The 15,333-nt window shown below is 48.0% G+C and overlaps 1 protein-coding gene across 2 annotated transcripts in view; it reads right to left on the reverse strand.

The window, feature by feature from the left end:
- HJURP (Holliday junction recognition protein) overlaps window positions 1-15,333 on the reverse strand; it is a 967,877-nt gene that overhangs the window by 920,052 nt on the left and 32,492 nt on the right. The window lies entirely within an intron of this gene.

Here is a 15,333-nt window from a genome sequence, read left to right on the forward strand (position 1 = left end):
TACTGCCAACCTATTTGGTATCCATCATATTGACATCAGTGATTCACCAAATAAGTTATTGGCACCAAAGTAGAAAATGGTTAGTTATGGCACAATGAAATTAAAGAGAAGATGGCCCTGCTGGAGAAGAAATATTAGTAGACACTGCGACTTTATCAAATCAACAATACTTTGAAAGTAAAGTCTGGCCAGCACATGGAAAACGGCAAACTTGTGATCTTGTGGGGGACATCACTGGTGGGGGATGACTGGGGAACATAATGACAGGATGGAGCAAAAATACGATCTCTTAACATGCCTCAAGATCTTCCAACTTGTCTGCAGGTCAGATATTTTTCAAATTCTTTTAATTCTGCAGATTGTTGCTCATAACCAAAAAAAAACACACATTCCAGGGGCTTTGTGACAAGGCCAAAAAATGTCAAGGCGCTGCCTTGTCCACTTTTTCAGCAACCAACGTCTTGGCGGCAGGGTGGGGGTGCAAATGATACAGATGGCCGGTATTCTCTCCAGAGCCAGTCCATCGTGATAAAGAGAGAATCCTCTATCAGCAAGAGGTGGGGGAGAGGACTACCAGCCTTCACATGGCTCCTCTGCTCAAAAGGGAAAACTGAAGGACTAGGATCAGGAGGAGCCGCTCAGAGTGGGTGCATCCCTCGGAACAGGAAACACTAATATTTAGGGATTTTTCATTCAGCAATCAATTGATACTCTATTTCGCAGACTCTACTTCTGTGAAGACAATTTATGTTCTTTAAGAAAGAGCCAAATGTTTCACATACTAGTATTTTTAACATTTGCAAATACTAGATTTCTTTGGTGGGATGGCGGGGTCAGTACTTAACACCTTTCATAAATGAGCAGAGGCACTAATTTTGTATTTGTATTTTGTTGAATTTATATAGCCCTTTAATCCAAAGCGCTTTACATGAGAACAAGCAAAATACAACAAGCATAAGATGGCAATTGAATCACAACTCGAAAACAGTATAAAGAACAATTTACAATATTGCAGAGGTGAAGAGGTAGTAGGGAGGGGCAGAGGTGTGTGAGGGAATGGTAGGTGTTAGTGGAGGTAAGAGCGGGAATAAGAGGGAATGCAAGAATGTGTGAGGAAAAAGAGAGGAAAGAGTAGGACTAGATGAGAGCAGGGGGTGGGGAGGAAGGAGGTACAGAGGATGGAGAGGGTAAGGAAGCGCAGTAGTAGGAGGTTATGAATGAGGGGGAGGGAGAAGAACTAGAGGAAACAAAGGGTGCTAGGGAGGTGAGTGAAAAAGATAAGATTTTAGAGAAGAGCGAAAGGAAGGGTAGGAGGGGGAAGAGCAGATGTGAAGGGGGAGGTGGTTCCAGTGGAATGGGAGCAAGGAGTTTGAAAGAGCGGAAGCGGGAGGGGGTGCAGGGAGGTGGAGGAGAGAGTAGGAAATGATTAGCAGAGCGGAGAGAACGAGATAATTGCAATAGTGGAATCATTGCTTTTTTTTTTTAAAACTTCTCTTTAACACAGACAACAGAAACAACCCACCCCAATCCATGCCCCCGCCACCCTCTCCAGAAGAGCATGGAACGTCTAAAGGAAAGACACATTATAGCATTGCTGTATTGACTATCATACGATTGCCTAGTCCTCCCTAAACCCACCCCGCAAACAGCCTGCAAAGATTATCCCAAATCCCATAGCCATAGAGAAGAAAAGAATCAGCATTTCCGCATTCCTGCCCAGACCTCCCTCTCGACACCCACCATGTATCCTTAGCCCTCCCACCAAAAATTCCACTGCCACAACCGGGCAGACACATCTTCGCCCGACTTTCAGCTACTCCCCGTCAGTATCAGAATTCGGAAGGTCTCTGTGCATTAAAGAACGCAGAGGGGCCCATATGTCCAGTGGCCTGCTCCAGCTATGCAACGTAGAGGCAAACATTGTTCCACGTGTTTTGCAAAAGAGATCAAACAAGCCAACCATTCATGCACATTGGGCGCCCGGCACTTGACCCAGGTCTTTGCCACTAATGACTGTGTAACCATGGAAGCCATTCCCAACAGGTTCCTGTCCACCTTAGGAATATCCAACCAAGCCAGAAGCAAGGCTTCAGGGGAGCTTGAGGGTTAGCGGGCAGGCAATCGGGAAGCATCACACCCATCATCCCATGTATCTGTTCCCAGAAGGGCCGTTTGTGTACACATTCCCAGACTATATGCGTAGTCTGCAGGGTCAACAGGACATCTGTATCATGCAGACCTTTCTGTGTAGTACCTCTTCAATTGGGCCGGGGAATGGTATACCTGGTGCAGAAACTTGAAGTGTATCAACCAGTACCTGTTATTTAGAGAAACTGTCCGGGATAGCATACAGATCTGCCTCCACTGTGAATCTGATAGGACCTTCCGTAGAGATGAACTCCCGCTTTGCTCTGAACGTAGTGACTCACCCCGCGCCTTGGTGAGTTTGTATAGTGAAGACACTGCTTTGGTAAGCCCAGGTGGGTCAACTACAAGTGAACTATGGGAGAGTTTGCAGGGGTTTCCGGAAATTGCGGCCACAGGCTACGCAGTGTTTTCCTCAGGTCGGAAGTAGAGCATCACTGTCATTGCATCCCAGGGACCCTACCTTTCAGTACATCACATGAGGAATAATTGCTTTACTGATCTACACTTTCTTGCATGTGGAAAGGCTAGTTCAACTAATAGGCAATTTGTTTATATTGTGTTTTATGAGATTCATTTATGTAAAAAGGGAGGTGGTCTTGCATTTTGATTTTGTTCATAATTATAGCAAAAAGCCCTTGAAGAAACAAACTCTAGAAAAATAAGCTTTTAATGTAACGTCCTTTTACTCACAAAAAATACTTATAAACAGCACAATAAAACATATATCAATAGTGAATAACAGAAATTGAAAGTTAAAGCAATTGTTTTATTAAGCGTGATACAGTTTAACTTTCCACACTAGAGAAGTGCAATAACATTACAATTGCATATACTGAACATAACAAATCAATTAAATCATTCAATATAATATCCCATTTTAACATTTTACTTTGTAAGAAATGTATCCTCAATTAGTTCCCATAATTGCGTTATAGCAATCATTAGGGAGAGTTGCATGCCCAAAATACATGTTATCCAGAAATCAAAGGAATTAATACAATCATATGAATGACCAAGTTTCTCAAAATACAAACATTGAAAACTCACCAATTCATTATTCAGTTAAAAGATACCTAGCATTTTCCAATTCATCAACAGTATTACATATTCTACAATAATGCTGGTGTTCTGGCAGTGCTCCAGATAAGATTTGGAAGTGGGAGTATTTTACTCCCTCCTTTTTAAAGTTGGGAGTAAAATTATATATATATATGTTAAGTACAATTCCTAAGGGAAGTATTATAAGAGTGTAAACGTGTTTTAATTGGAAAACGGATATATTTTTGTAATAATTATTTCTTTGCACCTAGTTATTCATACACATTAAAAGATACAGGTTTACTTCTTTCGATCAGGCAGTTATAATAGTAGTTTGTTCCTTTGGTAGTACGTTCACTATTGGTCCAAACAGATCCATGGAGCTGCGCGAGTGAAAACAGGGCCTCATGGTTCCACGTGTTGGTTTTCTATTTTATGATGGCAGTAATTTTACTCCCCATTTTAATTTTTGGGGAGTTTTTGCCTATTTTTAGTAAGTAAAAGTGGCCGATACCCCTTATTTGCAGGGCTGTGTCTTGGTATTCCAAATCTAGCTCAATATGCAACACATGGCACTACATTTGTATGAAATAAAAATTTGTGGGTTAAGCTTTACTGAAGGAAAATTAAGTACATATTGTTGAAGATTCCCATATAAGGGACGGTAATCATTTCTTGCAGATTTTTTACTTCTTTTACACCCCACTGTTTAACTTTCCCCAAAAGTTATTTTTTTAAGAAATCAAACTGTACTTCTCACAATACTTGGGTGAATCAGTATAATCAGTATATCTTTAAGCCACTTCAAGCACTTCTAGTAACTGAATTCTGTTTTGTATTAATGATATCTTCCAAGAATGTAGTCTGTGGTTTCTCCATGTTAATAATTTTAGAAACAAAAAGCATTTAGCAAGTGTGCTCAGTGAGGCAATACCCATTTCCAGTCGTAAAACATTGAAAAAGGGACGCTGTTCGGTATACCATGGGTCGTTCGCCAGAATTGACCCTCAAATTTATCAAGCTACTCCAGTTTATCAGCAAACTTACTTTCCATACCATAGAGAAGAGACTATATAGAAATGTGTTTGTATATTAATAGCATTCTCTTGTACTATTTGTGGGGGGAAAGGTGTGATCCTTCGCTACAGCCTGTGGCATATTGGCAATTTATAGGTTATAAAGCAGGAGTGCAAGGACACCACCCTGCTTCAGACCCACGCTGGTCGATATTTCCTTCGACATATGTCCCATACAATCCACATTAATTTGGACCGTATTAGAATAGAGCTGATATATCGGGTTTAGTAGTCCGGAAGGGAATGCCCAATTTACAATTTTAGCCCATAACCGGCTTCAATCTACAGAATCAAAAGCAGAACCATAGTCAATAAAAGCTGCATAAAACCGTGCACTATCTTCTGCAGTTGCTCTATTGGTAAGTGTCCTTATGAATACTATGCAATGTGGAACAACGTTTCTGAGAGCCTGTTTGAAAAATATTCAATAAACTACTACTAGGGGGGCCTTGCAAACATTTATGGCTGCCAGAGGGGAAAACATCTGGATACACTATGATGCTTCTCTATGGCACAATGAGGGGGTGCAAATAGCGAATAAGACCTTATGCTGGCAAAGCTGGATCAAAAAAGGCGTTCTCAGTATACGTGATGTCTGGTAGGGTGACCATATGATATCTTTCGAACGCCTCAGAGAATCTTTCGGGATTGGGGCTAGGGAGCATGCACGTTATCGAGACCTGAAGTTTCTTTTGGCTGAACAGCTAGGAATGTTAGGGGATCCAATGAGAGAGAGACCCACGGTCTGAAGTTATCCGTTTTCTTCCATGTACAGTGTCAATTTACATGAAACTAATACCGATGGATAGCTTGCATGTAGAATCATGGGGGAAACTACGTTGGGCTTGGGTGGAGGAGCTTGGTATGGATATTCCCAATGAGGAATGGGAAAGCCTGCATCGTATAGGTGTACAGTCAAAAATTGATCTAGGACTAAGGTATATTAGACAGAGAATCCTCTGTAGATTGTATTGGACCCCTGCTCGAATGGCCAAGCTAAGACTGTTGGACAATGAGATCTGTTGGGGCTGTGGTCTTAACATAGGCAGCTTGCTCCATATGCTATGGACATGCTCAAGGGTATCTACCTATTGGAGTGACATCTTCAATAGTTTAAACTTTATGCTGGGGGACTCACTACCACATACACCTTACTCAACGATTTTGTTATCAAGCAGAGAGAGGAGACATGGCTAGCGTGAGAAAAGAATGGATAAACAGGGTATTGGTAGTAGCGGCTAAACAAATATTTAAAGTCTGGAAATCAAGGAAAAAGCTGACTGTCGATAATTGGCTGTTAGATGTCCGTACCTTGTCTGACTATGAGAAAATAACGCTGATGAAACAGAAGCGAGAAGAGCAGTCCCTTAGAATTTGGGGTTCCTTCAATTAATTATACAGCTGATTTTTATTTCGCCGCATGCATCATTTTCTGAAAGGGATGAATGGGGAGGGTTGTTGAGATTCTACTTGATGTTGTGTGTTGAGCTTGTTGGTGTTGTATTGTCTGTTGTTGGATGTTTGAATTTCCACTGTAGAATAGAGGTTGTAATAGTGAATTATGGCTCTATGGTTGTGAATTTTAGTTATTTTAGGAATGGTTAGCTACTATATGTCTTAGACAATTTGAATGCAATTCTCTGATGTAATGAATATGTATATGTTACCTTATTCTTTGTATATTTCATTTTTCAAATGGTAAATAAAGTGATCCATAAAAATAAAACTACATTTGGTAGCCTAGTTAGACAACTATGTGTAGAAAGGATGCAAATTTACTAGGAACATCTAGCAATGCCAATAAGCGATAAAACTATCTAATTCTTTGTGTATAGGAACGAGTATACATTTCTTCCAAGATACAGGAATAATACCTTTGTCTATCACTTTATTAAATAAATCCTCCAAAATTGGTGGGCACACACCAACATTGGCTTTTATCGCTGCGTTAAAGAGTGCATCAGGCCCAGGAGTCCTAGAATTTTTTTGACACATAATGCATCTTGCAGTGTTGGGGTTGACAATGTCTATTGTATGTGTCGATTCACAGCCAACTAATGCTTTGAGTAACTTTAGAACGTGACCTTCAAAAGAATTCAACCAGGTATTTTTAATTATAGAATTAAACTAAAATGTTTCGACATTAGTAAAATGTTTATTGGTTACATACCAACATGTTTGCCTTTCACTACTATTTAAGGTTTGAATCATAATCTGCAATCTACATTTAAAATAGATTGGCGGAAAGGCCACCAGGGGGCGCACAGGCAATGGCTGCCTGATTCGCGAGCTTGTCCCGAGACCAGGTCAAAATGGGGTCTGACCCCCCCCCCCCCCCAAAAGTCCCCCCCACGGTGCGAAAGTGGACCGGAGCGTGCTACGACCCCCCTGGGCCCCCATCGAGCGAAACAACAGGGTCGGAAGACCACGGGAAGGCAGAGAACCAGGGACGCGGCTGCCACAGCAGGAAGAAGGGACCGCGAGACCGGGGACAGGACCGCGGCCCGCACAGTGCGGGTGTCGGAGACGGGTGATCAGGACCGCCGGCGGGGGAGACAGCCTCCCTTCACTACCTGCTCAGGGCAGCACAGGCCACGGGAGAAGCGCGCCGCCACTGGGGGAGGAGACGCTCACCTGGAGCGGTCCCCGGAGAGGCGCCCCCCCCGCCACAGCAAGATCGCCGCAAGAGTCCGCGAGACCTGACACAGGGCCGCGGCCCGCCCAGTACAGGACTCGGAGCGGGGCGATCGGGCCCGCCCGGGCCGACGGAGGAAGCTAACTCCTTTCACTTCCCGCTCAGGACAGCACAGGCCGCGGGTGAAGCGCGCCACCACTGGGGGAGGAGACGCTCACCCGGAGCGTTCCCCGGAGAGGCCCCCCCGCCTGCAAGAGAGGTACTCACTCCCCCTCCTCCCCTGCCGGACCGCAGGGGGGGCGATTCCTGTGGGGGGGAAAGTGAGACCTGCCAAGAGGGGCCTTCAACAACACGAAAAGGACAGCAGTCCACCACCCCGTGGTGGCAAAAGCACCCCTCCCCACCCCAAAGGATAAAAGGGACACCGGAGGCACTGCAGTTGCCGCCCTGGGTGCGAGGACCCCCCCTGAGGCTGGCGGGGCGTGTGCCTGCCCGGGGGCAACCATTAACACCCAGCAGAGACACACTGAAGTGTTAGGGGGTGGCCACCGCTTCCCGCCTCCATCCCCTGAAGAGCCCTTCCACCGAAGTGTCACCAACGGACCCGCGAGGTGAGCTTGTAGCCCACTAGGAATTGAGGCACACCTGGCAGAGAGCCCGGGGGGCAACCTGATGGACTGGCAAAGGAATTTGCAAAAATATCGCTACCAAGACCCGCACCCCCCCGTAAAAGAACCGCCCCACGGTGAGGTAATGGCCCATCCAGAAACCTCAGCACCCTCAACGACCGCAATGGAACGGTGCTTTGCTACCATCTTGCAAGAAATACGAGATATGCGCGCGGACATTGACCAGAAATTTGAAAAAAATGGACCAACGGGTCGACAAAGTTGAGGACAGACTCCTTCAGGTCGAGTCCAATCAATCTTCATCGGCAACTTTTGAGGTACAGACAAACATGAGGTTAGTCGCCCTTGAAAAAAGCGAGGAGGAGAGGTCGAGACAGATGGATGATTTTGAGAACAGGGAGCGGAGAAACAACCTCAGGATTTTTGGGGTCCCGGAGACGGAGGGGGGAGACGGAGAGAGAGAGCTGACCCGAGTGGTGCGGAACATAATCACCTTCCTCTTTGAAGAAGAGATGACCACTGAACTCATATTTGATCGGGTCCATAGAGCGGGAGGACGGGCAGGGGGCCTCCGATCGATCCTAGTCCGGTTCCATTACTATCTGGAAAAGACACGGGTGTTGGAGGCCTCCAGGAAAACTCAGGAGATTACGTATAACAACTCCCAAATCTCCATTTTCCAGGACCTTTCGGCATACACCCTGGCCAAACGCAGGATGTGCCGCCCCCTCACACAGCTGCTGAAAGAGAAGGGAGTGCGATACAGATGGGGCTACCCCTTCTCCTTAACATTTGAATACTTAGGCCAACGAACGACACTGATCTCGGAGGAAGATATCAAGGGAGCCATCCAGGACTATGTGTCTGACCCAACTCCCTGACGGGAACCGTTGGGGCCGGCCAGGAGTGGATCGGGTGGCCCAGGCCCGTCGGGCGAAAGAAGGAAGAAATCAGGAGCAAGGAAATTTAGGAGGATGAACACGCCCTCCTCAGCAAAAGAGGGGGAACGGAATGACTCTGAGGGATGATCACCAGGGAGTCCCAGAGTGAGAATGGATTTTTGAGTTTACTAAGGATTATGGATCGCCCGCGGGGTGGTGAGTCGGCAAAGACAGGAGGTAAAGTTGAAGCCAGAATCCCCATGAATAGCAAACTTAGCGGGTTCAAATGCAGGGATGAGGTTGAGGGGGGGGCTCACGATAATGTGATTGGTAACGATCGCCTGGCCGAGAGGGGCAGGCTGGTGGTCCGGCCAAAGTGCCAGCGATGGCTGAACTATCTGGCTGGACGCCGGGGCAAGGGGCGGGGGGGCACGAACGAGTTGGGGATTGTTTGCTAGGGAAGGTGCTTGGGGGTCAGTTGGGGAAACGTTATAATAGAGTCCAAAAGTTGATTCAGGTGGAGCGCGAAGGGAGAATTGTTGCGATGATGTTGTTGACCATCAGACCGGGAAGCACAGACTATGGCTGATAGCTTGCCGGCCTTGGGCGTGGGTAACCTTAACGTGCGGGGGCTGAATACCCCTACGAAACGATCCCTGATCTGCAGGGAGTTTAGGAGGGCGAAACTAGACCTGCTGTTCGTGCAAGAAACACACTGGGCAAGGGGAAAGGAGCCCAGGTTGCGAGGAGGGGGAATCGAGGAGGTCTTTCATGCATCCCACAGGACCAAAAAACGAGGGGTGGCCATCCTGGTGGCAAGGGACATGGGGTTTGAGAAGGTAGACATCTTGAAAGACCCGGAGGGCCGATATTTGTTGGTGCGGGGCACCCTACAGGGCTCCCCCCTTACTCTTGCTGTAGTGTATGGCCCGAACGAAGGACAGGCCCATTTCTGGGAAGAAGTAAGAGATAGGCTCAGACTATTCATGCAAGGTCCGCTGGTGGCAGGGGGAGATTTCAACATGGTCCTCGACCCATCCATGGACAGGAAGAGGGTAGACCCCCCTTAATCCCAGATCCGCAGAAGCAGCCATGGCACAGTCTTTCCAGAGGGTAAACGAGGACCTGGGACTAATAGATACAATTCCTTCTCCCAGAGTGGGGATCCCATCCTTCACCCATTACTCAGCGATACACAACTCGTTCTCCAGAATAGACTATATCCTGGTAGACGAAACACTCGGACCATATGTGTCAGGCTATAGGATAGACCCAGTCCCCTGGTCAGACCACGACATGGCCCGAGTCACCATAGCGATGGGTTGGTGCAGGGAACGTAGAGGGCGCTGGAAATTTAACAATGCCCTATTAAAAGATGAGGTCCTTGCTCAGGAGGTCTTGGACTCCATAACAGAGTTCTTTGAGCTGAATGATAACGGGGAGGTGGCCACTCACACGCTCGGACGCCTTTAAGGCTACCCTATGAGGGGTCCTCATAAAAATAGGGGCCCAAAAGAAAAGGGAGAGGGAGATCCAGGAGAAAGCTCTGAGAGAAAGAATAGCCCGTCTCCATCCGGAGAGCTCCCCGGGGCAACCATTAGAGCGCGATCGGGTGGCCGGTCTGGAACACTGCAGGCTACAGCTAAAAGATCTACTTTTAAACAAAACAGAAAGGAGCCTCCAAATGGTAAACAAAAATATTATGAGAAAGGGGACAGGGCAGATCGGATCTTAGCCTGGAAGTTGAGGGAGGTCCAGAGAAGCAGGAGGGTGAAGGAGGTGAGGGACGCTCAGGGGCTCCTTGGCAATGACTCTCCCTATATCGGCGAGGTTTTCCGCCAATATTATAAAACCCTCTACTGTTCTGAATATGACAGAGATGACGCCCAGATAGAAAGCTTCTTGAACTCGATACAGATCCCATCCCTCTCGAGGGAAATGGCAGAGTGGATAGAGGGCCCGGTAACCGAAGATGAAGTGGACAGGGTGATTAGTGGAATGAAGGTGGGAACTTCCCCCGGGGAGGATGGCTTCACAGTCTTCTTTTACAAAACATTTCGCTCCTCCCTGGTCCCATACTTGGTAAGGGTCTTTAATGGGGTACTGGAGGGGGGCATACTCCCAGAGTCCATGCGGTCTTGCCCAAAGAGGGAAAGGATCCATCGGAATGTTCCTCCTATCGGCCCATATCATTGTTAAACATGGATGTTAAGATCCTGGCAAAGGTGGTGGGGAAGCGGCTGGAAGGAATAATGCCGAAATTAATCCATGGGGACCAGGTGGGCTTCATTAGCGGAAGACAGGGGTCTGATAATATCCGTAAAACACTAGACCTGCTCCACTTTTGCCCAAACATCAGAGCTCGACGCATGTGTCCTCTCACTGGACTCGGAGAAGGCCTTTGACAGGGTCGAGTGGCGCTACATGGAGCTTCTCCTTCAAAGAATGGGCTTTGGGACTCACATCACGAGCTGCGTAACTGCACTCTACAGAGCTCCCACGGCTAGGGTACAGGTGAACGGGACGCTGTCCGGGTCGTTCCCCCTCTCCCGAGGGACAAGGCAGGGGTGCCCACTCTCCCCCGATATATGTCCTCACAATGGAGGCTTTGGCAATAGCGGTCAGAGCTCACCCAGACATCAAGGGAATAAGGAAATCGAATTCAAGCTTTCCCTGTTTGCGGATGACATTCTGGCCTACCTGGTGGACCCGGGCTCCTCACTCCCCCCCACTCCTGACCCTTGTGTCATCATTTGGTCGCTTCTCTGGCCTGAAAATAAACACGGCAAAATCTGTCTTGCTCCCAATGCGAACAATAGACCCAGTGCTTGACCCTCTGAATAGGTTCCATGGGATTGAAGTGGAGAGGGTCGCCATACGATACTTAGGGGTACTCCTCACCAGAAACATTTCTAACTTGGGCCCCGCCAATTACGGCCCCATGATGGCGGAGATCACTTCTGATATGAGGAGATGGGGCAAAATGATCCTCTCGTGGTATGGACGAATGACGGCAGTCAAAATGAACATTCTGCCACGACTCCTGTACCTATTCAAGGCTCTCCCGTCCAGAGTCCCAGTGCAGAACTTCAGAGACTTACAAAATGGGGTCCGTGACTTTGTATGGCAAGGGAAAACCCCGAGAACTGGAAAGGCCACCTTGACCCTACCAAGGGAGGAGGGGGGATTTGGGCTGCCGGACTTTCACCTTTATTTCTGTGCTGCCCAACTGCGCGTCCTTCCTCCTGGAGCACATGAAAGAGGGCCTGAGAACATATTGGTCTTACCTGGAGGATATGGATGTCCACCCCCGGAAGGTCCGCAACCTCCTATGGGCGCCTCGCAGGGAGATCCCAACACACTTACGATCCCATCCGACCCTGGGAGTCCTCTGGGACATTTGGAAAGAAGGACCCCAAAACGCTCACCTCACCACATGGCCGTCTCCAATGTCATCTCTCTGGAGCCATCCCATCAACCTGGGAGGGAGAGGGTTCAGACACTCCCAGAACTGGTCAGACATGGGGATGGAGTCGGCTGGGCAGATGTTCAGGGAAGGCGAATTCCTATCTTACGAAGACCTCAAAGATGCTCTAGGTCGTGAATCTATATCCATCTTCAAATACCTCCACCTAAAGGGCATCCTTTGCGACCAATCATGGGGCACTAACCAGAGAAGACAGTTGACCCCGTTCGAGAAACTCCTCGACTCGGCGGCCTCCAGGAAAGGGGCGGTTTCAAGTATGTACAGTGTTCTAAATACTTACAACCTTCAAGGTAGGAGGAGCTTCCGCTTGTTCTGGGATGACCTGGCAGGTGCTGAAATCTCAGAGGATGACTGGGCCAGAATATTCAAAATCGCATTTCACGGAAACCTTTTTACCTCAGACATGAAGCACAACTTTAAGATATTACAGGGGTGGCACAGAGATCCCGTAAAACTGTCAAAGATGTTCCCGGGGGTGTCGCCAAGGTGCCCGAGAGGATGCGGGCAGATGGGATCCAGAGGCCACATGTGGTGGCACTGCCCGAAGGTGCAAGCATACTGGGAACTAGTGAGGGACTGGATAGCGGAAGTAACTGAAGACCGTTTACCACTTAATCCCTTGACGATGCTGTTGGGCCTCCCCCCGGAGGACGCGGAGTTGCACCGATATCCAAGGATGTGGGAAACCATGCTAAGGGCGGGCAGAGTAGCATTGGCCCAGAAATGGAAGAGTCCTGAGGCCCCCTCAAAGAAGGACTGGCTGAAAAAAGTGAAAAACATGTTTTTGATGGATAAATTGACAGCCATGGTGAATAACGATACTAGCTCTTTCCTCACAGATTGGTTTGGAGTACAGCAATCCTGGGGATGGGACATTCACTGAACCCACAGAATGAATCCCGCCCCGAAGATGACGGGATTAACCCCACTATGCAGGTCAGCCCGACCGGGGACCCCACGACCTGGGAAACGGCGGCAAGTCAACTGATGACACGGTCACGTATCGCAACATCTCCGAGACACGGGAGACAGAGGCAACATCGTGAGTCTCCCATGGTAGATACACTGAACTGGACACGGGGTAGGGGGGGTGGGACTCAGGGGGGGTGGGTATGTGGGGAGGGGGGCAAGGGGTTTCGCAGCTTTTTCTTATGTTTGTAAAGTTAAAAATGCCAATAAAAACTACAGTTAAAAAAAAAAATAGATTGGCAATATCTGTCATGCCTGTACCACTGGCGCACCCATTGGCAACCATCATGGACTATTTGGAACTCATTTATCTTCATAATACTCTTTGAACAATCCCTATTCACACTTTGATCCTTAATTTCCATTTGCACGACTTTGGTACTCTTATTTAATTCAGCTAACTACATGTGCCATAATGCACCTTGCTACAGTTATCAATTCCTGGCTATTCCCATTCATCAGTATTGGAACCACAATCCCCAGAAGCCCTAGCGATCAGTGTTGCTTCCACCTTCTCAGGACCAGAGAGGGAGGTGCCAGATTACCTTCAGGTGTGCTGCTCCAGGTGCTGCCAATTAGCCTGCCTCCGTACAGGGCAGGGCTGTATTTAAGCAGCTGCCTGCAGGGGCTCAGTCTCTTGCATTAAGAGTTCTCCCAGCACCTTTTTTTGCCTTGAGCCACAATTTGAATGCTGTTCCTGTTGCCGTATCATCCTGCTTCTGATTCCAGCGCTCCTTGCTGCCCTGCTCCTCTGGGCTTCCTGCCTTGCAGCCTGTTACACTCTTCTGCCTGCAGTACTGCTCCTCTGGGCTCCCTGCCCCGCTGCCCTGCTCCTGTAGGCTCGCTCCTTGCTGCCCTGCTCCTCTGGGCTCGCTGCCCTGCTCCTCTGGGCTCCCTGCCTCGCAGCCTGCTACACTCCTCTGCCTGCAGCCCTGGTCCTCTGGGCTCCCTGCCTCGCTGCCCTGCTCCTCTGGGCTCGCTCCTTGCTGCCCTGCTCCTCTGGGCTCGCTCCTTGCTGCCCTGCTCCTCTGGGCTCTCGGTCCGCAGCCTACTACAGCTCTCTGTCCTGCTCCTCTGGACTCCCTGCCTTGCAGCCTACTACAGTTCCCTGCAGTCCTCAACAGTTTGCCTGCACCTTGTGCCATCCGTTACTTCAGCCCTGCTTCCTTTTTTGCAACCCCCGTTTCCTGGCTACTGCTCCCTTACTCTCTTCCTTGTTTGCAACCCCCTGTTCTTGATCCCTGTCCATCTCTTCCTTGAGTCTTTGGTTCTCCCTTAAGTTATCCATTTCAGTTATACTGTTTCTGTACAGACACCCACAGCTGTTGTTCCCAGCCATGAGCATACAGAGTGGGCTCCTGTAATAGCAATCTGTGCAGAAGGCTGGAGTTTCCAAAGGTCCGTGGAACACTTTCCCATTTTCTGCATACACCCCAAGAGGGAATCCAGTTTGTTTGTACCATTGTATTCTCTGCCCCTTTTTGTTCACAGCTACCGTTACCTATTCTTTCTTGTTGAGCTTCCTGCTGTGTGTGCTTATCTGTCACCTTACATCAGCACAGCCACCCAAAACCTACCTGGGTGCCCGGTGCCACTCTTGACAGAGTGCCATCCTTGACAATCTCGTTTAAGACAATTTCTATATTCGGCTTTTGAGGTTCTTAATTTGAGTTTTGTTTGCATTTGCAAAAGTGTGCTTAGAAATACCTGAGCTTTTGCATTAGTATGCACGTTTTTACTGCAATCTCGGCATCATAAGTATTACAATTACCACAAAGAGTGTCCATACATACATTTTGAGCTCCAATCGGGCCAAAGGGTTGTGCAATGCATTATATCCATTCATATATACCTTTGATGGTCCCACTGTCATTTGGGCATTCCCTGTTCATACCGTAAGGGCAGTGTCAATGGATTGAGGGGGTTCTAGATGTTCCATTAGGAAAGGGGCATAACCTACTCTCCCTGCATTGACCATCGCTGACAGAGAAATGTGTTGTACTGTTTTACTGCTTCTGATGAGGAGCAGGCAGGGACAGCTAGAAGAGTTAAGAGGGTTAACAGTTTCCAGTGGCCCACATGACCGGATCTGCCAGAGGTGTGAATCACCAACGCATGTGTGAAGGGACTGGAAAGGGAAAGAACCCCTGGTTATAGTCAACATAGAAGCAATGAGAACCATCAAAGGAATAACTAAAGCCAAGGGCTGTCAGCAGCATGAGTGGATGCATGGGGACTCCATGAAAACAAAGTTGTTCCACACTGGCAGCAACAGCTTCCCTTTTACTACAAATGTAAACCAGGAGGAGACTGGCTTTAGAGCCAGAAATTAGGCAATGTACATGGCTAAAGAGGGTAACTATGTACAAATAATCCTATTATGGGTGGTGTCCCGGCCCCTTTTACAAAGGCAAAGGGTTAGTCCAGAATGTCAGTAACCTTCAGTGATGCACCTTACCACACCATCTTC

The sequence above is a fragment of the Ambystoma mexicanum genome, chromosome 5q (assembly GCF_040938575.1).
Source record: "Ambystoma mexicanum isolate Mex_15411 chromosome 5q, UKY_AmexF1_1, whole genome shotgun sequence".
Lineage (NCBI taxonomy): Eukaryota > Metazoa > Chordata > Amphibia > Caudata > Ambystomatidae > Ambystoma > Ambystoma mexicanum.